This window comes from Linepithema humile, chromosome 5, assembly GCF_040581485.1.
Source record: "Linepithema humile isolate Giens D197 chromosome 5, Lhum_UNIL_v1.0, whole genome shotgun sequence".
In the NCBI taxonomy this organism is placed as follows: Eukaryota; Metazoa; Arthropoda; class Insecta; order Hymenoptera; family Formicidae; genus Linepithema; species Linepithema humile.
In genome coordinates, this window is record NC_090132.1 from 29,776,281 (window position 1) to 29,803,331 (window position 27,051).

The 27,051-nt window shown below is 31.5% G+C and overlaps 1 long non-coding RNA gene across 1 annotated transcript; it reads right to left on the minus strand.

Annotated features, from left to right (window-relative positions):
* Positions 1-9,016: 9,016 nt before the first annotated feature.
* On the minus strand, positions 9,017-13,305 carry LOC105676034 (uncharacterized). The gene is made up of 3 exons (XR_010890362.1): positions 11,744-13,305; positions 10,350-11,668; positions 9,017-10,190 (listed from the first exon to the last, which is right to left on the minus strand). It is a non-coding gene; the product is annotated as an uncharacterized lncRNA (long non-coding RNA).
* Positions 13,306-27,051: the final 13,746 nt, after the last annotated feature.

Here is a 27,051-nt window from a genome sequence, read left to right on the forward strand (position 1 = left end):
TGAGATATAGAATCAGAAATGATTGCGGTATGATATTGCGTTCCTTATTAAGGACTGAGACGGCATCAGTGATTCCGGCTTATTTCGCGTTCTTGTGTCCCGAGACGAAAAATTTAATGATATTCATACAAAAGCCGGACGATAACGCGCTGGACGGGGTCGAGAGCGGAGTGAGATCCACAAATGAGCACTTTTTCCACGCAATTCCAGCGGCGCGCTGTTATTTCCCGGACGAAATAGAAAGAATAGACGGCGGCAAGCGCGAGAGGCGAGCCGAGACGTTAAGGGAAATATTCTCCCCTTTTGCCCTTGTTTCGCTTTACTTTCGTGGCAAGTTTGTTGAAATGCGACGAACCGTGAAAGACGCTGGTCGTATCTCGTCGCTATGCTCCCGGCAGGAATGGCGAATTTCTCTCCATTTTTCACGATCGTGCCGACTTTACCGGGACACTTCTACCCGTTCGATGAGGTCTTATTCCTTTCAGTGGCACTGACACGAGCAGTAGGTTTTATTTTCTCTTGACTTAGTGCTATTGTCGCCCGATTCTGGAATCCGCAATCTGAATCAGAAATATGCAAAACAATGAATAACGAGATGGGACTCTTTCTCGTTTCTCGAGTATACGCGAGTATCATTAATGAATCTCTTTTTGGATATCTCAGATATAGACAATACTTATTATAAGCATAGTTTATAGATATAATAAATTGTCGAGCAAATGTGGAACATACAATTATGTTAACATATTTTTTACTGCTGAATTGCTTAAGCATTTAAGTACCCTTCATTTTCTAAAGTCGGGATATAAATTAGAACACTTTTCTAGCCTGAAATTTGTGAATAGCGTTTTAATAATGAAAAAGTCACGTACGATCTTCTTGGCATTCTATGGCGTTACATCAATGTATTAATTTTGGAGAGGGACAAGACACATGGTCGGTACAAATCAACTTTCCGCGCGCGTGTTTCTCCAACACGGCGGCTCCTTAAGACACGTTTCTTTTCTCGCGCAATTTTCCCCGAAGCTTTCCCGGTGGATTTAGAGACCCATCTCTCGCTATGCGTCGGGTTGCCAGACATTAAATGCGCGAGAAAGTCTACCGTCCAAGTCAGTCTTGGAAGGTAGACGTTTGCTTCAGACTTTGAGTTTTAATGTAATCACTAATGGATGCCGAAATGAATATAAACATTCCCGTTCATCCTCTTTGGGAATTTCACGACGTCTGCGCCGCCGCAGGAAGTGGGAATTCGCCGCTTCGGTACTGTTGTTTGCCGATGAGCAAGCGGAAGTACGCAGGACTCATTGAGTATCTTTTACGACTGTAATTAAGTCCATCAAAGCCTAAAGTGGCAGGCATGATAATCTGATGAGATTGCATCTCATCAGCAGGAAAGAAATGCGTGAAAGTGAAATTAGTTTAATTATAGTCATCCTTCCTTTATTATTACTTGCCGCTATATTTTTCTACGTCTTTTCTTTTTTTCTTTTTTTGTCCAAAGATACAAATTATATTTATCTTGTGTAATATAAGAAACAACGATTCGCCTACATTAGATAAGTTTATATATTTTCGATAATTTCCGGGATATACATATTTATGTATTAAATAATCTGCGAGATTTTGTTTCTTAAATCATCATTTATTTCTTTTGAAACGAGTTTGTAAAGTATCGGAGAATAGCGAAACATTCAGTATACGCGTCAGTAAACTGTGGGATTAATATGACGATTTATCCCCAAAAACATTGACTATCACAGTTTTTCGAGTTGTACTCTCGAACAAACCTCGATGCGCTCGCGATTCACGAGCTCAAGCTCTCGCCGCGAAATACGAGCGCGCTGTCGTGCGTTGGAGAGTTTGCATTGTCGGTTTTTTTTCTTGTTTTTTTGGAGATCCCGAATGGCTCGGCCGGCTCTGAACGAGTCCGATGCCCGTGGAAGTTGGAGAAAGGGTTATGAGGACGGAGGTGTGTATTGGCGTTGTTCCAGCGTGGCAAACATTTAAAACAAAACCTGGCGGGTGTTCTCAAGCACCATATAGAGTATACAGGCACGTAGGTAGATATTCATTACGGTCGAAAATATGACCTACCGTGTATTATATCTACATTCGCTGATTCGTTTCGCGCAGGGCAGACGAGGACGGAGTGTTCCGCCGTTTGCATTTCGTTTACAAATACGTTTACAAATACAGTAATTCTTGCATCTCGACATACAAAGTATTTAATTTTTCTGATATATGCACACAAATACACATAAAGATTACAAGTTTCTGAAATATTGTACTTTTATATCTGTCTTCTATTCATTTTTATGATAAAATTGTGGCAATTGTTAAAATAATATTTCAAAGACTTATCTATTTGCTGACAATTTTAATTTATTTATTATTTACTTTTTGTAAAAAAAATGTTTTAATATTTTAGAATAGTTGTTCTTATTTTCGAATTCTTTTAAAAATAAAACCTGAAAGCTATTTTCAAGTGCTGTATAGAGAACGCAGATATATAAGTAAATATTCATTATGACCGAAAATATAACCAATCGTACATTATTCGCGCTTGTTGATTTGTTTTTCATGGGGATGACGAAAGCAAATTGATGCTAATTGCATTTTGTATATAATTATTAATAAATTTGTAATACTACTAGGTAAAAATACGGACTGTTAAATTTTACATTTTTCCTTTTCTTCTGATTATAAGCAATTTTTAATATAATAATAAAAAGAGGATTAAAAAAATGATTAATATATGAATGCAAATGAATAACAAGTAAAATTATTATCTTTTATCGATTCAAGTACTTGGCTTTTTATACTGCATTAGTTTACAATCTGTGAATTCCGTAAATATATATATTATCTTACGTATTCCAATCTTTGTTTTTTTTATTTTTTGTTTAACTGCATCAGCTAGTCGCAATTTTATCATTGCTCAATTATTTTTAACAAATTTATTTACCGGAAATAGATTATTTGATGATATAACACAACCAACCAAACAAATATTTATAAATACTAAAATATATTAATAAATAAAAATATAATCACTTTTTTGAATTGAACTTAAAGAATTCTAAATTGTTGAATATGTAATCGAGCACTACATCATTTTTTGCATGTTTTGCAACAATAAGGAGAATAATGTTAGCAAACAAAGTTTTATTGTTTGATACTCCAATGTAAAATTCATCTTTCATTAATAATCTCAAATAATTTTGATTAATATAAGAATCTCTAGAACATGTTAAGTATTCTAAAAATGTATTATTATTTGTTTTAAACAAACACTAAGAAGAATAATGGCAGCTAACAAAATAAATATATTATGTGATGTTAATATTTTCTAAAAGTTTACACAGTAACAGCCACTCTATTAAACAATGGAGAAGCGAATGAATTTTGATATATAATCGAATAAATTTGTGCACATAATATTGAAAGTAAATTTATACGTCGTTTTCAACTATTATTACAAGAAATGTGTAAAAATATTTTACTTTTAAAATAAATATTTTTTAGAATTGTATAAATAACAAAAAGACAATATTAATTTTTTTATATCAAAACATTAATCAAGACGACACAAATTTAATATTTGTTCGATAATACATGCATTATTAATTTGTATGAAATTATAAATTTATTGCTATAAGTTTTTGTACATATATTGCTAGAAATACAAAAAGACAGTTACTAGTCAGATAATTAATAGTTGAGTTTTATTATAAAAGATGTTAGAATGTTAAGAATATAATATTATAATAAAATTATAATGCATAAAAAAGACCATATATAAGAATAACAAAAATGGCAAAAATGTACAGTATTAGAAGTTATAAATAAATTAATACATATATTTATATATATTAATACATATATTCATATAAATATTAGTTATTATTAAATATTAAATAAAAAATATTGAAAATAATTGCAACAAAACGAAATAATTTAATAAAATAATTTAAAATTGAAAAATACTATTTAATACAACAATATTAAGAGGATTACAAAAATGATTAATATATGAATGCATGTAAGCAGCACGTAAAATTATATTTTTCCATGGATTGAATTGTTTGCATATTTTTTTCTCATTTTACCGTAGCACCGATGCGCCCATAATCTGTGACTCGTCTTTCGTATTCCTCTTTTCGTTTCTTTATTTTCAGTCTAACTGCCTTACTTAGACGCATTTTAGTCAGATTTTCTTTAACGAATTCTCTCACCTAACAGTTTAGATCAGATATGTCACATATGCGTTAAATTGAACACAAATAAGTTTAATATAAAAGAGTCAAGTGATGAGAATGTTATATGCATATAGGAAGATATACCTTTTTGAATTGTTCTACGTTATGTTCATGCGTTATGATAACAATTAATATGGCAATTTGGTCAACTTGCCTAGAACAGCAAAGTAATATATTTAACAAGTATTCCAAATATTTATTTATATTAAAATTTATTAATAAATAAAAATGTAATCACTTTTTCAAACTGAATTCAAAGAATTCGAAATTCTTGAGTATATAATCGAGCACTACATCGTTTCTTGCATGTTTTGCAAAAATAAGTAGAACAATCTTAGCAAACAATGTTTTATTGTCCGATACTCCAATGTCAAATTTATCTTTCATTAATAATCTCAAATAATTTTGATTAATATAAGGATCCGTAGAACATGTTAAGTATTCTAAAAATGTATTATTGTTTGTTTCATTCCATTTATTCTATACTTGATACCAAGTACTGTTATTAGCTGTCATTAAGCCTTTACAGTATATCCATTCTTTCCATTTGAAAAATCTGCATTACCAAAAAAAAGAAACATTTTATACAAATACTTAACTATATTATAATTAAACCTTTTAATATTTTAATATTAAAATTAATATTAAAATAATTTATTTATAATGCATAAAGAAATAATGTTACCAAATTTGTTTATATACAGGGTGTCTGTCATAAGGTGTCTCACCGAAAAGATACAAGTAGATCTCGTTAATCTGAACAAAAAAGTCCTATACCATTTTGCAAACAACCACGTAAAATTTTGAGTAATTAATTAAAAATGATTGGCCATAAGCGCATGATCGGGCAGTAAGCTGACCGTAACGGCGGTGGCGGTAACGCGCGCCGTTGTTAAACATCTGGGCGTACGGTCCATCGCCTGCCCGAAACGCGCGACTGTTGCTCGCGACAAATCGGGCCGAAGACGGCACAAAAAAACGACGCGTAAACAATAACTTTTCGTCTCGCGCGCACTGTCGTGTCCGAGATCGCGCGCTTATTGATCAATCTTTTTTAATTAATTACTCGAAATTTTATGTGGTTGTTTGCAAAATGGTATAAAACTTTTTTGTTCAGAATAACGAGATGTACTTGTATCTCTTTGGAGACACGTTATGACAGACACTCTGTATATATCATGATAGCATATCAACTTACTTGTCTTGTACAGAACTTTCAAGATGTTTTTCTAATTGAGAAGTGACTCTTTCTCTACATTCAGGAACATCGAAAATACATGCCCAATTTATCGCTTCTTCTCTTAGAAATCTGGTAAAATCACTATCTGCGGAATGGTCTTCGTATCTTACTTTTTCCAAAAGTATATACAACATGAATTTAATTGTGTTCTAAAAAATTTTAAATTTTAGGAATATTACATTTATTCTTATTTTTGAAAAAGATGATGTAAGAGTATATTCACACATATATATATATTTATTTAACTTTTTATATACAGTGCTTTAATATTATACATTATTCTTTTTGTAGAATTTACTCTTATTATAATTTACCTTTCCAGTACTTTCATTATTTTGAATTTCCCAGGTACATGTCATGTATTCAATAGCTTTAATCATAGGATACCATGCCACATAGTCCGTATCTTCCAAAAGAAAGCTCGTAATATTACAAAACAAATGGAAATTCAATTGTCCTTGCCTCAAAAAATAAAACGCGTCATCGATGATTTGGGCTCGATTCAGAACATGTATACTGTTATAATTTTCCCGCATATAAACCGCAATTTTGTTCCAGTTTTCGAAATCATAATTAACGCGATAATATCTTTTAACATAAAAATAATATTTTTTTTATTAAAGTGTCTTCATCAAATTTATCTATAAATGCATATAAATATTATTCAAAATTGGCCGAAATGTTAAGTATACTACCCACAACAATTAAACGATTAAATGATTTGCTTAAAAAGAGGCAATTTTCAAAGCATTTCAACTGCATGATAAATTATCGTATTTTAATTCGAAGACAAGAATTTTGAAGTATGTAGCGGAATCTTTTCTCTTTAATTTGAATGGTTGCTGATCGCTGTACAATTCTTTTTACCGAATTATCGAGAATTGGAGAAAGAATCGTCATTTTGTCCTTAATCGCTATTATCCGTAAAAATACTATTATATAGCACTCCACAGAAAACCGCTTAAAAGTTGAAAGTTAAACTTTTGAATGCTGTTATTGTTTTTATCATAGCTCTATTTTTTTTAACAAAAAATCAAAATAAAAAAACATAAGAAATCGTATATTTCATGTTCTTTCTTGATCACTTAATTGTTGTGAGTAGTGTATAATTGTGGCTACATATATTAGTATACTCTTATCAGTTTTAAATAATATTTACAAATATTACAAATTTTTACATAAACAAATAAGTCATATTTTTGATGATCAAACATGTCATAATAAAACATCATTTGTAAAAAATAAAGACAGCAGAATAATAAAGTTATATTTAATATTTACCAGCTTGTTGTAAATTGAGTATAATCCAGTCATTATTGCCAATATCGCTTATACGTATGTTTGGGGTAAATGAAGATAGCCAATAGCAAGTTTTGGTATCTGATGTCTCAAAGTTTATGTTTGATTTCTTCGTATATGTCACATATATTTGATATTGTTTTATGTCAACGAGTAATGTATGTTTATAATTAATATACGATATTAATGTTGAGTTAATGAAATAATTTCGTGTCACGTTCAGTACAGGACAATGTACTTCCGTTGACCAAATATCGATTACATCTTTTATAGCAAAATTACGTGTATTATGCATTACATTTAAAGCGTTTTCCATAGCGGTCCAAAATGGTATGATGTCAAATAAATTATCAGTATCTGTCGTGTTTGTCTGATTATACCTTAATAATTAACATTGCAAAAATTTTTATTATGAATTACAAATTTACATTATTTACTATTAACAATAATTCCACTATGTGTTGTTTAAAATTCTTTTCCTAAAAAGCAGCTAAAAGTAGCCGATAAATTTGAAATTCTTAATTATATCTCCGAATGGTAGAATTTGATGAAGCATGTCTACCGTTTTACTGTTCACATTTTTTACGTTATTATTATAACTACTGAAAGATGTAAAAAGATATTACTCACTGTATGTTTATATAAGTGTTGATAAATGTCCAAAATACTTTATCAGACATTATATGATATAACATGCGCCATATAATGGATGCTGTGACAATTTATATTATACTTGTTAAGTAGTATGAGATGTTATTTTATAGTATTAATATAGTATTAATTACCATTAACATAACAGCAATTAGTATTTTAAAATAATATAAATTTTTACTCTTAATTTATTTATAATATTAACTTCTCATAAACTGGCAGGACCAAATCAGCAGAATCGAATGCGACTTATCGGAAAATTTAGTACTCATTTTGTACTATTTTGTACCACAAAAAATAATTTTGTACCCCGTGCCATTTAAGAAAAAATCGTGACGCTGCCAACTTCATATTAAGCTAGCAAAACCAAAAAATATATATATATATATATATATATATATATATATATATATATATATAAAATACAACGTATACAGTTAGCGCTGAATTTGTACTAATTTGTACCACCCAAAAAAAGTCAAAATTTTTCCATTAACCCCTTAAAAAAACCCTTATTTTGTCTATCCTAGAAAATAGGACATTTCTCTTCCGATCTTTTAAGAATTTAACCAGCAAAATTGAACTAAATTTATCTTATTATTTATCACTTGTCATGTACTATTTTGTACCACCAGAAAGAATTCAGTACCCCGTGTTATTTGAAAAAAATCGTGGTCCTGCCAACATGATGTGGAACTATTCGAATAAAAATTATTAAAAAATAACAAATAACGATAGATTCTATTAGTACTGAATTTGTACTAATTTGTACCACCCATAAAAAGTTAAAATATTTCCATTAACCCCTTAAAACAACCCTTATTTTGTATATCCTAGAAAATAAGACATTTCTCTTCCGATCTTTTAAGAATTTAACCAGCACAATTGAACTAAATTTATCTTATTACTTATCACTTGTCATGTACTATTTTGTACCACCAGAAAGAATTTTGTACCCCGTATTATTTGAAAAAAATCGTGGTCCTGCCAACATGATGTGGAACTATCCAAATAAAAATAATTAAAAAATAACAAATAACGATAGATTCTATTAGTACTAAATTTGTACTAATTTGTACCACCCAAAAAAAGTCAAAAAATTTCCATTAACCTCTTAAAACAACCCTTATTTTGTATATCCTAGAAAATAAAACATTTCTCTTCCGATCTTTTAAGAATTTAACCAGCACAATTGAACTAAATTTATCTTATTACTTACCACTTGTCATGTACTATTTTGTACCACCAGAAAGAATTTTGTACCCCGTGTTATTTGAAAAAAATCGTGGTCCTGCCAACATGATGTGGAACTATCCGAATAAAAATTATTAAAAAATAACAAATAACGATAGATTCTATTAGTACTGAATTTGTACTAATTTGTACCACACAAAAAAAGATTTTTTTTCAAATAACACGGGGTACAAGATTCTTTCTGGTGGTACAAAATAGTACATGACAAGTGGTAAGTAATAAGATAAATTTAGTTCAAATTTGCTGGTTAAATTCTTAAAAGATCGGAAAAGAAATGTCCTATTTTCTAGGATAGACGAAATAAGGGTTGTTTTAAGGGGTTAATGGAAAAATTATACTTTTTTTGGGTAGTACAAATTAGTACAAATTTAGTACTAATAGAATCTATCGTTATTTGTTATTTTTTAATAATTTTTATTCGGATAGTTCCACATTATGTTGGCAGGACCAAGATTTTTTTCAAATAACACGGGGTACAAAATTCTTTCTGGTGATACAAAATAGTACATGACAAGTGGTAAATAATAAGATAAAATTAGTTCAATTGTACTGGTTAAATTCTTAAAAGATCGGAAAAAAAATGTCCTATTTTCTAGGATAGACGAAATAAGGGTTGTTTTATGGGGTTAATGGAAATATTTTGACTTTTTTTGGGTGGTACAAATTAGTACAAATTCAGTAGTAATAGAATCTATCGTTATTTGTTATTTTTTAATAATTTTTATTCGGATAGTTCCACATCATGTTGGCAGGACCACGATTTTTTTCAAATAACACGGGGTACAAAATTCTTTCTGGTGGTACAAAATAGTACATGACAAGTGGTAAGTAATAAGATAAATTTAGTTCAATTTTGCTGGTTAAATTCTTAAATGATCGGAAGAGAAATGTCCTATTTTCTAGGATAGACGAAATAAGGGTTGTTTTAAGGGGTTAATGGAAATATTTTGACTTTTTTTGGGTGGTACAAATTAATACAAATTCAGCGCTAACTGTATACGTTGTATTTTTTATTTATATATATATATTTTTTTTTTGGTTTTGCTAGCTTAATATGAAGTTGGCAGCGCCACGATTTTTTCTTAAATGGCACGGGGTACAAAATTATTTTTTGTGGTACAAAATAGTACAAAATGAGTACTAAATTTTCCGATAAGTCGCATTCGATTCTGCTGATTTGGTCCTGCCAACTTATGAGAGGTTAAATATTATATACAAATGAGTTATATTTTATTCGATTTGTAATTAAAAGGTTACTAATATTCTACAGCAAAATTTAAAAATTTACAAACAATTCTAAATATTTTTAAATTGTATGTTTTTTAAAATTATAAATAATATTTTAGTTACATTCACTCAAACTTACATTTGATATAAAGATAAGATGATATAAATGGAAAAGAATCTGTAGGAAGAGTATCAAAACGTAAAGATTCCTCATGTGTTTGGACAACAAATAGGTCCATAGCGCGATATAATAACTCACTCTGCAAAACGTGACATTATCAAGTAAATATATAATCGAAAAGAGTGTTTGAATATTGGTAACATGTAGTTAGCGCTATTGACAGCTGCTATTAACATTTGGTCGTTTATATTATAAAGCTTAAAAATATAGTATACTAATAGTAAAAATATTAAAAAACCTGATTCAAAATGTATGCTGTAAGAAATTCTTCTTTTGACCACAGAAACACATTATCGTACCAATGAGATATCGTTTCACGTGCTATTAAATTTGACACTTTCATTTTGCGAACGGGATATAATGTTTTATTATAAATAATCTCATCTTCCCTGAAAATTATTTTCAAGTATTAAAAATATACCTGAAACTTTTATTATAATTATGCAAATTAATAAATTTTTGTATTGTCGTCGTAGTCGTTACAAGTTATTACGAAGGCACAAATAGACATTAATTACACTTACAATTAGTTGAAAAGAAATTTAAAGATAAATCAGCAATAAAATTTAAAAAGCAAGTTACATATAAATAACCTTGTGTTTTCATATATTTTTAATAAACATTATATGTTATTCTTAATGAAATAACATGGCAGTAACTACTTATGTACACATTTACATAGAATTTATTTTTAAGAAAAGAAGGAAAAGTATTTGCATTTTTGCATCAATAATATTACGTGCATAACATTATTTTATTGACAAGAACTTCAATGATTTTCTTCTTATTATTATTGATAGAAAAAATAAGATGTTATAGCACATGTCTTATTTGTATATAAAACGTAAAACGCGGTTATTTTTCAACAATGCTTTCAACAATGAAATTTGAAGTAAATCCTGATTTGACATAAAGAATAATTATTTTAAGTTTTTGTTTAAAATAAAGAAAAGAATATTTAAACATAAAATGATAAAAAGATACGTGTTAATTGCTTTTTAAAAACCATATTAAGAATAAAATATGCATATTTTTTGCATATTTTTTAATTTTGGGACATTATAAATGAATATATATTTATATATTTTAATATTTGGGTGTATTAATAGTGAGTATTACCTTAATAAAATGAATCCCCATGTCGTTAGGTTGTTGCGTTGGAAGTCTTTAATTACAAAATAATCTATCTTTGTTATTTTTCTTGTAGTTTGATATATCAAATAGTTTATGATGCTATGAACAATGATATCTGCGAAATGCATCTGATCTATCACCTCATTTCTACACCAAAATTTGACATTTTTATAAGTGAAAAGATAAGTCAATGTGGTTATCACAATTGTTAATTGTTTAGCGGACATTGAAGATGATTGGTCAAAGTGAGTCCACAGCGTGTTATTCATATCTTCAACTTGGTTTTGTATTGGCATACTCGATAAGAATTTGTAGTTTTTATCATGTCGGATAGAAATGTTAAAGGTTGATTTAAATAACGGCTCGTCTCAACATGGAACTAATTCTCCAACTCTCATTACTTTAGTGTTATCTTTGTTTAATCTATTTTATTTTAAATGTATTGTTAATGTAAAATTTGAATCATAATTTCATTAAAAGTTGATTAAATTTACTTACACTTTGTCTTCTTCTTTGACTGTGTCGAAAGATTCGAAAATATCTCCATCATCTAATATGGTACGAACATATATTATTTTCAAGATATACGTACCAGGAGATAAAAAATCTACTGATAATTGGGAAATATCAACATGAATGTACATTTTATTCATTAATGAAATATTATGAATGTTGAATGTCTGATTACGATTGTTGTCAATCAGATCAATTTTTATTATGGCGAAAGTCTCTGAGTTCATTATAGTTATCGTTTTTGTTTGGCGATTAATCTGGATAGTGATATTGCATTCTCCAAAAAAGATATTTTTGTATATGTCAAATGTTAGTTTGACATCATAATGCAATGGTATTAAATGAGTGCCATTCAAAACGTTGTTATTGGGTTCTGTGTCATTTTTCGTCAATTGTGCAGTAGATAGTTTAAGTATCATGATTAATATTAATCCGACATTTAATAAAATATTTCGGAATGTTATACTAATTTCCATTTATAGCATCTACAAGAAGAATTTTTTAGATTAGAAAAAAGCACATACATTTGCAACACATTCTGTTTAAGTTCTATATAAGAAAAATAAGGATTTTACAATAATTTTTGCAGTTAATCGTACTAAAGCGATGTAGTATTTTCATGAAAGTGACTAAAAGAAGGAAAAAATCATTTTTATAGTCAATAATATTTTAATAGTTAAAGAAGAAATTTTAAACACGAGAGATTATATACCATCTTACGAGCAACATAATTTGTCCAAAAATTTTTTTTAAATATAAAACTAAGAAGGTCAAAGAGAGTTATACAAAATATATACAATAATAAAAACACGATAAATGAAACAATTTAATAGAATAATTTTAATTTTATAGAATATTACGTATTTGCAATATTGAAAGTAATTAAATAATTCTTTACTCCAAATATATGTACACTAAGTTCGAGAAAATCCAAATAATCTTTTCAGTAAATTTTGCAAGTATCGAAATAATTGATTTTTAATGTATGATATATATTTAATGTAAAAATTTTATATTGAAATAGTTGATAATTAATAGTTATGTTTATCTGAATTTATGTAGTAAAAATTAAAAGAAAAAAGAAATTAAATGAATAGTGTACGATGTACGTTAGCACTAAAGAATATGTTTTTAACAATATAAAACCGTATTTGTTGTATTTTAGAAAACATTTTTATATTTTTAATGAGGAATTTTTCACCTATAATAACTCACCTATATGTATTAAAATTATGTGAAATTTTAAATTACAATATTTTGTAACAATTAACAATTTGTAACAATAGTACATCGTTAGCACCGTCTTGAGAATTGCGAGTGCTTAAATCGCTATCTTACTGTTTCGAAAAATCAACGAACACTAAGAAGACTATCGGCAGCCAACATAGTAAATACATTATGTGATGTAAATAGTTTCTAAGAAATTGCGCAGTAATAGCCACTCTACTAAACAGTGGAAGGGCGAATGTAATTTGATATGTAGCGGATAAATTTGTGCACATAATGTTGAAAGTAAATTTATACGTCGTTTTTTAAGTATTGCTACTATTGTTAATAATTTCGACAGTAATTCTACATACTTGTTCTTATTTCACAATTTGGTTCACTCTGAATAAATCAAGTGAGTCTAAAACCAAAGGTAAACTAAGCTTGATGCTGGTAATCTGATGGAATATTCAAATAATTAGTTTGTGCAATGCTTAATTTTTTAAGTTAATCTTTTTTATTGGTATAGCAAATCTAGTGAATCTTTGTTTATTTAAATGTTTAATTGCTTATTAAGAAAAATACATATAAATGAGTTGTAGTAAATAATTTTAAATTTCTAGAAACAGTATTACATAAAAGAAGTGCTGAAAATTGCACGTTGCTTGTCGATTATGACAAACTCTTTATTTAATATAAATGTAAAACTCTTTCTTATTGTTTTATATTTCTTTGGATGATGTCGTCAAACAATGTTAAAGCGATAAAGTAAATTTTCTACATCGTATTTCAATCTTTCATTGGTAAACGGATAGTGCAACACGTACGTGGCGCATTGACAACTTTTTTGATTTTTCGATTACTCGTTGGAGTTCGCGCAACGCCTACTCTCGTTGCGTCCAACACGAGTTAAAAAACGCGAAAAGCCATCGACATCGAAAAACGCGATATATCCAATTAAAATCGTGTTTTACTATTACTAGAAGCGGAGATGTGTATATCGGAGAGAATGAGAAAGAGAGAAAAATATGAATCAATAAACAAACCGGCCAGTATAAGCAAATTAAAAAAAAAAAAAAAAAGAGAGATAGAGGATGGAGGCAGTAAATGAAAGCTACTAGTAAAAGGCAATTACGCTTTGTCGTACTATTTCGAAGTACGTTGTGAAACGTCATTTCCATCCTAGTCCCTCATTCCGGATACTGATCGTATTCCCGTCGGGGGTAATTACGCGGGCGAGGGTAACGAATGGGGCGGAAAGTGGTGCACGCGGCCGTTCAAGCGAGGGGTGGCCCGAACGGCGTTCTCAAAAAACGGCATTCAATAATTGATACGGGAATTATGACACATGCAGAGAGAAGTTCACTGTTTCGAGTGCATTTTGTAACGAGAGCAAGCGGACCAGTGATATGCATGGCTCGCTGGCCCGCGGTAATTGAATGCCTCCGTCGACGATAAATAAAACCATTTTTCTTCTATTCACTGCGTGTTAACATAGAAAAATTGTTTTCATAGAAACGTTATGAGCTTTTACTTGACAGAAATTGCAATACATTTGCATTTCTCATTTATGAAATAATTATCGTTGTAAGTCTGAAACGATACAAAATCAAATCCTATTTTTTTCGATAGATACAATAATTAGGTAATATTGAAATGGTTTTTGTGCGTTCAACAAATATTTAAATAAACGCATCTTTTTTTTCTTTCAATATTTAAACTTCTATGAAAACATATTGAGAATTAAAGGCTCACTTCTCTTCGTTTTCGTTGCAAACCACCTTCCACGGCTGAGGCGTCTATTACATCTTTCCTTTGATTCCTGATCTCTCTCTGGTATCCCGGAATTTTTCTCAATCGGCAGATAATTTGTAATTATTTCGAGAGCAAAACAATTAACAGAAAAATAGCTATCGCAATAATTTCGTAACAAAAAAAAAACTATTCGCATTCTATAGAGTTGAAATTTAACTCTGCCGTTAAAATCGATAAAGTTTTGTTCGCGTACACGTTCGTAAATAACTCGCGGAGAATCTAATTTTATCTTAGAAAGAAAGAAGCAGAAAAGAATTTGAATTTTATTGTTAGAAATTTCTATATTGAGAACATTATAGAAATTTCTAACAATAAAATTCAAATTCTTTTCTGCTTCTTTCTTTCTAAGATAAAATTAGATTCTCCGCGAGTTATTTACGAACGTGTACGCGAACAAAACTTTATCGATTTTAACGGCAGAGTTAAATTTCAACTCTATAGAATGCGAATAGTTTTTTTTTTGTTACGAAATTATTGCGATAGCTATTTTTCTGTTAATTGTTTTGCTCTCGAAATAATTACAAATTATCTGCCGATTGAGAAAAATTCCGGGATACCAGAGAGAGATCAGGAATCAAAGGAAAGATGTAATAGACGCCTCAGCCGTGGAAGGTGGTTTGCAACGAAAACGAAGAGAAGTGAGCCTTTACTAACGTTCCTTCTGCTCCGATAGAAGATTGGGTCGAGAAACCTGGGCGGATGCCGACCATTGCCGATCTCCGAACGGAAATCGATGAATTAAGCATCCATCCTATCCTGCAGACTCGAATGCTAGATCAGACGAGGGCGAGGTAGATTTACTACCGCCTCTTCATTGCGTACCTTTACGAAATCAGTTCAGACTCGGACGGACACGTCATTTGACGATTGAGCCAATAGATCGAATCACGTCTAAATTATACGAATCAATATTACATTGAATCGAAAGTAATGGAAGCTTAATTTATTCCTAATAATACATTTCAACTATTTCATCGTTGGAAAGGCTCGCACATTTCATTTCTACTGTTATATTACAATTTTGCACGTTAATTTTATTTTTGGCTTTATACTTTTTTATCCAAAAAGTCTTTATGAAAAGCTTAAAGAATAACGGATAAAAAGAAGGCAATCTAAACTCGAGACACGGTAATTAGAAACGTCTTCACTTCGTCCGCTGGGTCGTTTTAATTGCGTGGAAACATAACAGTATAATAAACGTAGGAGTGGCGTAGCTGAGGGTTTAATTCGTAAGCTGCACTGAGAATGACCGCAGTGAGATTTCCGCCAGGCGTCTAATTTCTTGTTTAGATATGCAATTGTTATCTTAAGTGTTTAAAGAGACATGGAGGAGAAAAGTACAAATGCCCGAGAAATTAATGCGTCTAAAGTAGTATATCCAAAATTGTGCTGTATTACACTAAACGTCTGCTATATAGAGCTATAAAGAGATTCATAATGCTGTGCGTATAAAAGTAAGAAAAAAATATTAAAAAATCACTATTTTACCTAAAAAATTTCACTAAAAAATTGTACTATAAACCGTGCTAAATCGAGATATATATACGAAGTTTCGTTATCAAAGTTGTAAAGAAATCGTTATCCCAGAATCAGAGGAGTGGGACGATGTTTCCAAAATCGATTACATTGCGTCAGCGTGTTCAGGTTATCACTTCGCCGCGCTTCGACGGCGGTAGCGTGACGTTCTGTTAAGTTAATTCAATTGAAAGTTTGTGGAGGCATGACGAACTTTATGCAGCTTGGCGTAAAACTTGTCGGTCGTTTCTTTTTCTCTGTCGAACACATCGCCAAGTTTTTAATTTTTACAACGGGCCATCCCGCCGTTTATGAAGCTAGGCGCCGTGTCGGCGGAAGGAGCAGCGACTTTCTGTGTCACAAACTCGATGCTCTCACGCGCGGCGAGTCTGCAATATTAACAAATTTGCCGCGGAAACTTGTCCCAAGCGTGCGATTCCTAAAGGATCAGCAGGCACAACGAGAAAACGGAGAACGCGCGACGGCCCTTAGCGAAGTTCAACATCGGTGCCAAGCAGGCGAACTAAAACTTTTAACATGCTTCAAACTTAATCCGGTGAAAACGTAACACGACGATAGGGAGGGTTGCGTAATATATATATATATATATATATATATATATATATATATATATTTTTTTTTTTTTTTGTTGGCATTATTGAAACATATAATTTAAATTTTTTTATTATTGATTTTTACATGCGCAATATAAAAAAATGTTAAATATAAAGAATCGACGAAAATAATGATAGATATTCTTTTAATTATCTTGTAAAAAATCCAATAATCAATATCTTCATTGCATATCATCGATTTTTTCGATTAAAGTCATGAATTATTTTGTAAATATCTTATTTTTATGCAGCGTCAAATCAATTTTCAAAATATCAGATTTTTAGATTTGCGCTTTTTTAATAATTATGACGAAGTTTGTCTCGCGCGGACAGACTACGCGCGGGTATATGACGAGAACGTTCTATCAATTATGCACAGCGCCATACAGAAAGTGGCGGACAGGATGCAGGACGAAATTGTTGTTCGCCGTACGCGTTTCCGGAGCGATTGGAAGATCCCGTTCTCTTCACTTTCGGAAAATTGGTCGCGGCCGCGAGATTGCCCAGTAAGATGAGATTGTAACGTCTAGCTACGTATGTACGTGCAATTCGCCGGGTTACGAATGCACCGGCGGCGGTGGCTGTGGCTGCAATTCCCCTCGTGTTTCACGGTTCGATCGGCACGTATATCGCGCGCCTCTATCCCATCAGTGGGTTAAGCTGGTCCTTTGACCGAGGATCCGTTAATAGTTCAGATGTGTATCGTTGTTCGCTTTCCACCAACCGTGATGTTGCCGAGGAAATGACAATATCGCGACGACTCTATTTCGCGGTTCGACGGACCGATTTTATAGATTCTTCTCAGTTTCTTTGATTTGTTATTATCCTGTTCTTTAGAGTACACGTAAAGTCTTCGATAACGAGCAAACTTAGTAACAAATAGAATGCAAGTTTTGGAAAGGAAAAATCTTTTCACTTTGAATAATATAGTTCGATCTTCAAAATATTTTGATTGTAGAAAATGCAAATTATAAGTGAAATTACGCGACATGTCAATGTACATATATTTTAATGACTAAACAGTAGGAATTCTTATAAAATTTCAGACCACGGGATTGCTACAATTTTAAGGATATTCCAACGTTGCTAATGTCAATTGCAGATGCTGTTGAAACGATAACAATAATAATAACCGTCCGTTTCTAAAAGAACGGACTGGATTTGCCTTTATCTGATCTCCTTTCCTTTCTCGTTAAGAATCAATGATCGAGCGTATTTTCGTAGCGTGCGCGCATTTGTACATCTCTTTGCGTTTAGAGCAATAATGGATATTACGTGCATTGATCGACAAATAGTTTAAACATACTCATCATGTATATTACGAAATTAATGAGTAATATGTCTCTATTTTACAAGTCTAGTTTTTTTCTCGAAGGATATTTTGAACAATCGTAAATAATGCATTTAGCAAAATGTAATCATGATTCTGCGAACCTTACATCGCCTAAAATAGACTCCTAACGCGAGGTATAATCGTTAACATTAAAATTAGTATACCAGATAATAGCATTGCTCCGTAGTTATAGTTAGAATTAAACATTAGTATTCAGTTGGATTGGGAATGCACAGGCTTCTCTATGGTGCATATGCTAACCCTGTGGCTGGATCGATGAGCCAACCAACGCAAATTTGGTGAATAGTCGAACGATAAGCTTACAGTTTGGTCAAGCACACTTTAATCTAACTGCTTGCTGCTCCTCTTTCTCTCTCATCTTTTTTATCTCTATGTGCCTCCAGAAACTTGGGCCGTTACACGAGAAGGGTCATGCACACATTTATGTAACAAGTGATCGTGAAAATTGCATTCCTATCGTATCGTTGAATACATTTAATCGATTGTGCATAAAACATAGGCATTGAGTCAAAACCAATCGAAAGACGAAAATTACATTTTAATCTGCACGTTAGCTTGAAAATAAATTTAATTTTGATATTTTATTCGCAAATATTGACAATCTTAAGTAATGTTGAAAATTGAACATATTAAGCTCGAATAAATTTAACGAATTTGATAATGAATGGTAAAATATAACGAAATCAATGTTTTGGTAAAAGTCTCCTTTTATTTAATTTATAAAACAAGAAAACATTTTGCGCAATTTGTTTTACAATTGTGTTAAATTCAATTTATCAATTGTATCAATTTTTACTTTATAACTTGTTTATTTTTATTATGTGTGCGGATATTTGTTAAAGCTGTTTGAAGCAAAATGATTTGCGTAATGTGTATGTACGTAATATGATTGCGGAATTTTATTTAATCTCACAATTCTTTTATTTTTGCACATGTATTCGCATGATTTTAGAGTAATAGAAAACTTTATTTCGCGTATAAAGGCTGCGGCACAGTTGTGGGACGGAGCAGTCGCGGAATTCGTCCCGTTCATAGACTTTTCACTTTAAGAGCGGCTATTGCAAACGTATGAGCAACAAAATTATTCAAGTATAATCGTTACATTAATACTTGCACTTTTTTGTCGACGATATCGGGAAAACAACATTTTATTAACAATAATCCGACTTGGGCGGTTCGTTAACGTTGATACGCGCTCACTGACTGAATGTCTTTCTTTTTCGTGTTTTGGTCGCGAGGACCCGCGAAGAGTACCAATTAGCTGCGTAAATCTTTGCGCTTTCCAGTATCATGTGCTTTAAACCTCTAGCAATTAGAGGAACCAATTAAAAACGGGAACGCTGCCACCGCAGTCGCATACGCGCGTACGCGCGCGTGTGCACGATATGACTGTGTAAGTTGAAGCAACTTTACTCGTAAAATTTTACATCGCAACTCGAATTTCGAGGCAGTTCCTAGCTGACAAACAGTAGATATTTGCTACGAATTTTCAGTAGCTAACGAATGCAAAGCATAATTGCCAATTTACGAAATTTTGCATCCAATACCTCTAAATACGTAGCGTATTTTATATCAAATGGATTAATCGCATTTGTGATAAATGTAAAATATAAATAAAAGTCATAGTTTTAATACTTATGATTTAGTTACTGATATTCAACGTTTCATATAAATATTTCTGAAATATTTTGGAATATTTTTCGACTATTTCAAGATATTTCTCCTAATTTTACTTCTAATTCTACATCCTTTTGGAAACTTCGAAATGTTTCATTCATCACTTCCGATCCATTAACCACTGTGATATTGCACAAGTATTCACAGGATTATACGTTTCACGCGCAGCGAGTAATCTACTAATTACGAACGGTATTAATTAGCAGAATGCGCTGTTATCGGGAAACATACTTCGCGTTTAAGCAGATTAACGTTGATCACCGATATTAAACACGGCGAATCAATTTACAAACGGATTATGTTCTAACGTATAATCGACGATCGAAAACATCGATGTATCGCTTAGTCGAGATTATTTATGGCAGAAAAGCAGATAGCAAACTTGCGCTGGCGATTGATAGTAATGACAAATATGTGAATCTCTAATAAGTTTGTCCAGTAAAGAATAGGATTCTTCAAACAGTAAGATGCTAACTTACATCCTTATAACGCGTTTACAAATTAATCTTGTCTTTTCATCCCGGTTTTTAATCAGAGTGGATTTCAAATTTTGATTCTCATTCACGTATATTACGCATTTATTAATCAGTTTATAAATAGTAGTCAAAGAAACTTACACAATATTTTTATATAAATGGGATATATCTGGAATTTAAAAAATGTAGCATATAGATATGAATTTATTACATATCTGTAATGTGTCGCAAAAATAAAATATATCTGTAGTTTGTAAAAGGACTTTTTCGACAAAGCTAAATTTAATTTAATATTTTTTATATTTTTATCCTTTTACTACTATTATTAACTGATCAATTGCTGATGTGCAATTAAAATTGATAAAAAATATCTAAGTGTATTTTTATTAACTGTATGCTTTTATCAGAGATATATTTAAAAAATTATTCAACTTTGTCTTGAAAAGAAAAGATTTTACTTATCATCAAGTGACAGTCTACGCAAAAAGACATTTATCGCTTGATAATAATTTTAACCCTTTTAAGAAAATTTTACATAAAAAATTTTTCTATAGAAATAAAATAAATAATTATGATGTCAAAAAAATCATTAGATTTTGAACTTCGATTAAAACGAGATTTCTTTACTTTTATTCTAAAAACTCGGCAGAACGGATTAACACATTTCTGAAGCTCTCAAATAGTTTCATATCCTCTACCTAATTTCAGATAATCGAATCGCTCTTTATCTGTCGTGATCCGAAAAGATCAGCTTTCGCTTTTCAGGATCATTTTTCATTGGTCAGTGTTTCTGTAGTCTCGTGAGATGCCATAATGATTGCTTGTATCCACGGCAACGACTGAAAGTGGCAACGTCACTTAAGGAAGCTTTCGAACTTTTGTGATGCGCTCGGCTTTCACCGTTGCTCTCACTACGCTGTCGTAAGAGAGAGAGAGAGACGGAGAAAAGGAGAGTAGAGGATATGTGAAAGCGATTAACGATTTAACGACACTTAACCTCGCGATGCTATACTTGACTTCCTGAACATAGCAAACTCCGCGAGAAATACGTGTATGTATGTAGAAAGATAGTGCAATGTTTTATGCGCAGACGAGCCGAGGAAAACGAAAGGAATTCAAGTCTAGGACTTTCCCCGAAGTGCTTCTCGTCGACGTAATACTTCCACGTCGGAGCAAATCTTGGTCTTGCCTGGAATGTGTAATTTTGTAGATAGTTCCAATTTATTTTATCGTGCTTCTTTTGCATATTCTTTTTTATACATTTTCATACATTCTTCTCGCAAAACAAACAAGCAAACAAATAAACATTTTATAATTTTATTATCCGCTCAAATTGGATTAAACACATTAAAATGTTTCTCTTATTTATAAAACGTAAGAAATAATCTCTTACCACGAAGTGTTAAAACCGTCTCATAACGTTTGAAGCATCGCACACGTTATAGCGGTATTTTTTGTTCTCCAATTCGTCGAAACGTAGAAACAGATCAATGCACGGTCGACATTTAAAAGAATTTTCTTTTTTTCGGGCGCGGTGCATGGAGAATATAAATCTCGAATATCCCGGAGCATCAGGGGGGGGAAAGGGAGAAGGTTTAAAGCTTTCAATGCTCTCGATAATTCCGCAGCGAAATCGAGTCTTCACGTCGAACGTTGTGGATTAGCCCACTCGTCGGATATATCCCGTTCCGACCGGCGGCGATAGCACGAAATCTGCAGAAATTTTTGTCCCTCCGTTGAAGCGTCGGGAAGGTCAATATTGTCGGAAGAAAATTGGCCACGTGGCACACAGTGCTCTTTCTCGGTACAGGCACGTATTCTGGGAGAGATCGGCGATACGAGCGTTTCATGAAATTGTACGAGAAAAATTTAGATGACCATGACGCGGCGCGTCAGTGAATTTTGCATATTCACACGCAATATGTTATTTATGCACCGCGTTCTCTTTCTTTGCCGTAAAAACATTTAGTTTTCTATTTCGTTAAAGTTAATAGTACAAAAATAAAAATATTTGTAAAATAAAAGATTAATAAGATAAGAAAGAATCACAACTTTTACATATGCTGTTTATATTGTAAACCTAGATAGATTTTTAAACATTTCTTTTTTTATTGTTCAGATTCGAAAAGTACACAGCGACAAAACATGCTGCGATAAGAGGTCACAACTTCTCTTAGAAAATAGAAAGATAAATATCTCGTGTCATAATTCTATTACATTTTATCTCAAAAATACATTTTTAACGAATCAAAAATCAATTCTTTCACCTCTATAAAAAATATAATCTATATTGAGGAATTTAATAATTTTTTTGAGATATAAATGATTGAAAAATAGTTTTCTCATATTTAATATTGATAGAAAATTTGATTTTTTTTAGTAAACTTTCCTCAATTTCGTTATTTAGCATAGTGCGAGATTGTAGCATTACTATTCTGTTTCTCGTCTCATTTAATCGGATTCAATTTAAAACAATAGTCGAACGTAAACTCCACAAATAGATTTCTCCTACGTGTGCTTTTGAGCTAATCGACGCTAGTTGTGATGAAACAATCGGCACGGAATTGGTTCGAGACGGTTAATTAATTATATAAATTGACTAACTTAATTTACGATACAATAAATTGCATACAAGCAACGACGTTAAGGTAATGTATGTATCATCAACAACAAGTACTTGATAATATGAAAATTTAATGATCCGGCAAATTTAATTATCTGATATTGATATACATATAACTGAATGTCACATGACATAAAACAGTGCGTTACTTATTGAGTTGTTGAATATACGTGTATGATAAAATCTTAGCTTTGAACACCAACAAATACAAAGAATCGGCTGATTAGTTAATTTTTTATTATCCAAAAATATTTTTCAATATTTTAAAGTGTCCATTCTGTGATTATCGCTTCTAGGCTGCAGGTAGTTGATTACTACAGTAAAAACAAGCATACTTTTCTTATATAATTCGGGTATGCGCTATCGATTAAGCCTATTATCAACTCAATCGACTCAGCCGTTATTGAGATCCGATAATCTCGGCTCGTCTCAACTTTCGGGCTCGCGTAAAGATACACGGTCGGTCTTGCGCTGCGCGTGAACTTGGCGCGAGACACTACCGTGTTCCTTGAATAAGAGACTTTTATATCTGGATGGCAGCGTATGCTAAAAAATTTGGCGGAATTTTATAGAATGCAGTCTATTATGATTTTATTAATACTACGTAGAGAAAAAAACGTGTTAACTTTCGAGACAAAGATCTCTTTTTTTAAACTAAAATTATTTTTCCGATCAATTAAAATTATTTTTTAGATATAAAAAATGCAAGTGTGATATTAAAGAGTTATTTAACGCTAGCATAATATTCAACTCTTGTCTCTTTTCTAACTCGCAGTCTAGGCAAACCGCATGCCTATTATGCATGCGCCCATGGATGTTCATGAATCGTCCTTGTCTACCTACGAGTACACTGACCTCCGGAGGCAGAGAAATCTCTCATTGTGTTGTATAGATATGTGAGACTGCGCAAGGAATTCTCGCGCCACCTCGAACGAGCATGACTAGTTAATGCTAATTAATCTCTGTTGTACTATTCATTATGACGTTGCATTTGTATTGCGTATATCTGAGCGTGTCGTAGTCAAGCGAAGCTTTAATGCGACGTACTTTTTTTTTCAACATTTACACATGATGTATGGGCATGAGTTATTGTAGAAACTAAGAAGTTAAAGACAAGCTTTGACCTGATGAGAGCGCTTCAAATGTTATACACCATCTCACTCGGCGCTTTCACGCGAGCTCGTCATAAAGTAATTTCGCCGTCGTTAAAGACACTTTTAGGTGCTTTCGCAAACGCAGAAAATTGCATTTTCGTGTTTTTGAGAAGTATACTGGTAAATATAATGCGCTAATAGCGCGCCGTAAAAGATAAAGACTTACATTCGCGTTTCTATTTAACGTTTCATATAATGCTACATGCAACTGCGCAATTTTTTGCTTTATCTGTTTAATATGCATATCACTTTGGATAGTCATGAAATACATTTAATACTGAATATAATAATGCTGTGCAGTGCACGCGATGACAGAAGTGATAAAAAATGGATTCCGTCGTTTGGTATTTTAGGAATGACTGATGTAAGCGTTCAATCGTAATTTATTTCGCTAACGTTTCGCTTCCACAATAAATATGAGCCACAGCTATTTTTTTAAGTGACTGCCACGCTGAGTCCGTGGGAAATTTGCATTTCATATCGCGCGTAAATATTTGCCTCGCTCCACAGAGCGCGTCCGGAGATATTATTTGCCCGAATAATATTTTAAAGCTGCTTTCGTGCATTTTCCACAGTTACATAATTACCCTATACGAATTGGAGAAAGAAATAATAAAAAAAATTGCAATGGAAAATGTATTTGATACAAGGACAATGATTAATTAATGAGCGTTGCCCTTTGCAAATCATAATTTTTTACTTATCTTTTGCAAATACATTTAAAATTTTTATTACACATAATTTTTTTATTGTGAATAAATTATTTTGCATATTTGTATACTTATTTGTTCTAAAAATTAAAAACTGTAACAAATATGACAGAAAGATGAAAATGATTCAAACTGTTTATCAAGTCTTAAATACATCGATGTGTAAAAAAATTATTTGAAAATTTATAAAACTTAAATAATTGCTTCGCTATTTCTATGTTTAATCTTAAACATTTTCTTTTTAAAGTTAACATTTTTTTTTAATTTTGATAACTTTTAATATAACTTATTTTATACTTGATTTATGTAATTTCTAAATATTCTACCGGATATATGAATCATCGTTCAAGAACGGAAGAAAAAAGAGCCTTTGCTTAGATCATTTTTTATTGAATATGGTGAAAACACGAGAGAGAAATTTCCCGAGTGAAACGCGTCATGAGTAGAGAACATAAAAAATGATGGTATGCAAGGAAGTACACGAACACGCATGCCAAGTGTTTCTCGAGTAAATCGCGGCGAGAGCATATGTAGTCGTCGCTAATTAAATGCGTCGACTCTCTGCCTGATCAATCTTTTCCCGACAGACGTTAATTAATGAGATGCGATGCACACGAGTTCTAATTGACATCGTATGAAGAATTCGATCATTTTTATGGTTTCCTGTAGTATTTTGCGTCGATCTTTTCAACGCTGATGAAAGGGGTTTTGTATTAAAGCCACTTCGCGTTCCTTTTGTATGTAATCTTCACAGCTGTCATATCTGCATTTATAACAGCATTATTAAGAATTATTATTTCACTATTTTCAGTATTTACTGTTACTTTCATACATTCTAAATAATATTTTTGTCATGAAAAGATTTTTTGTTTATACAAAATTCTTTTTATACATCCAATTACTCTTAACGTATATCCTAGGATTTTACGGGACTTTAATAAACTTCGGTTTATACAAACTTTTGGCTCGTATATTTTTGTAGAAAATTAATGCAGAAGTTCCGGCAAGAAAACCATTACAGAAGCGGTTGCTACTTGTCGTGCGATTCCATTGTCGAAGAATCTAGGAGAAAGTTGACCCCCAGCAAAACTTTCTCTGTACATTGGAGTCGCATCACCAAAGCTTATAATCTGCTTGCCAAGTTGACAGTTGTTTCTTTCTTTACACATTTCCTGTGTTGATTACATTGATTTAGTTGCGAATTGAAAGTAAATTGTTCCGCAATGCAATTTGATAAGTAAAAAACAATATTGACACAAAATATGAAAATTCTATTGAACTTTATGTTACGTGCAATCTGCATATATCTTTCGCGCGCTTTCATTATGCACAATGTGAACGTCCGAAATTTTCATAAAGAGACAATTTTCAGACCTTTGATGTGCCATGACGGTGCACGGTTGGATATTCACATGGGAGAAAATTGTACAGCAATTTAACGTGCTGCGTCAGATTACGAGGTAGAAAAGTATGAATTATCAGGAAAATTTCCGTGACATTTTGGAAGTCATACGTGCAAAGAATATTTCTAATTTTGACATTATTATTAAATTTTCAGATTGTAATGTATCAACAATAGAAGTTTACTAAATATTCATTTATTTTATACAAGTTATTTAGAAAAATTGAATCTCTTTACATAATAACAATAATTGCAAAAAGAAATTTTAAAGTACATTTTTCCAGTAAATTATATTCATATTTATTTATATTTCTTCAAATTATAATGTAATGCAATAATGTTTTACACATTAAGTATTTTATATTATAGCTTCCTTATTTGCTTAATTTAGAAGATTAGATGCTTAATATTGCGTAAATTAGTCATTAATTCGCTTCAAATGAGGCATAATTACGAGATTCTATCGAATAGAGTTATTATACTGCCGTGCATACTATAATGGCATTACATGCTTAAAGGCACTACAATGCTTTCATAACGCAAAATTTTTTAGATGTTCTAACAATTAAAAAAGTTCCAATAATTAATCGTATTTTGTATGACTTGTTTTTCATCATTCCGGTTTCTCACACTGTAATAATAATATTTCGCCACATGTTAAGACAAATGCGAATTTAAATTCTGTACTGTGCTTCCGCTCTGCACTTATTAGAAAATTATCTTATAGACAAATCTAAAACTTTCCCA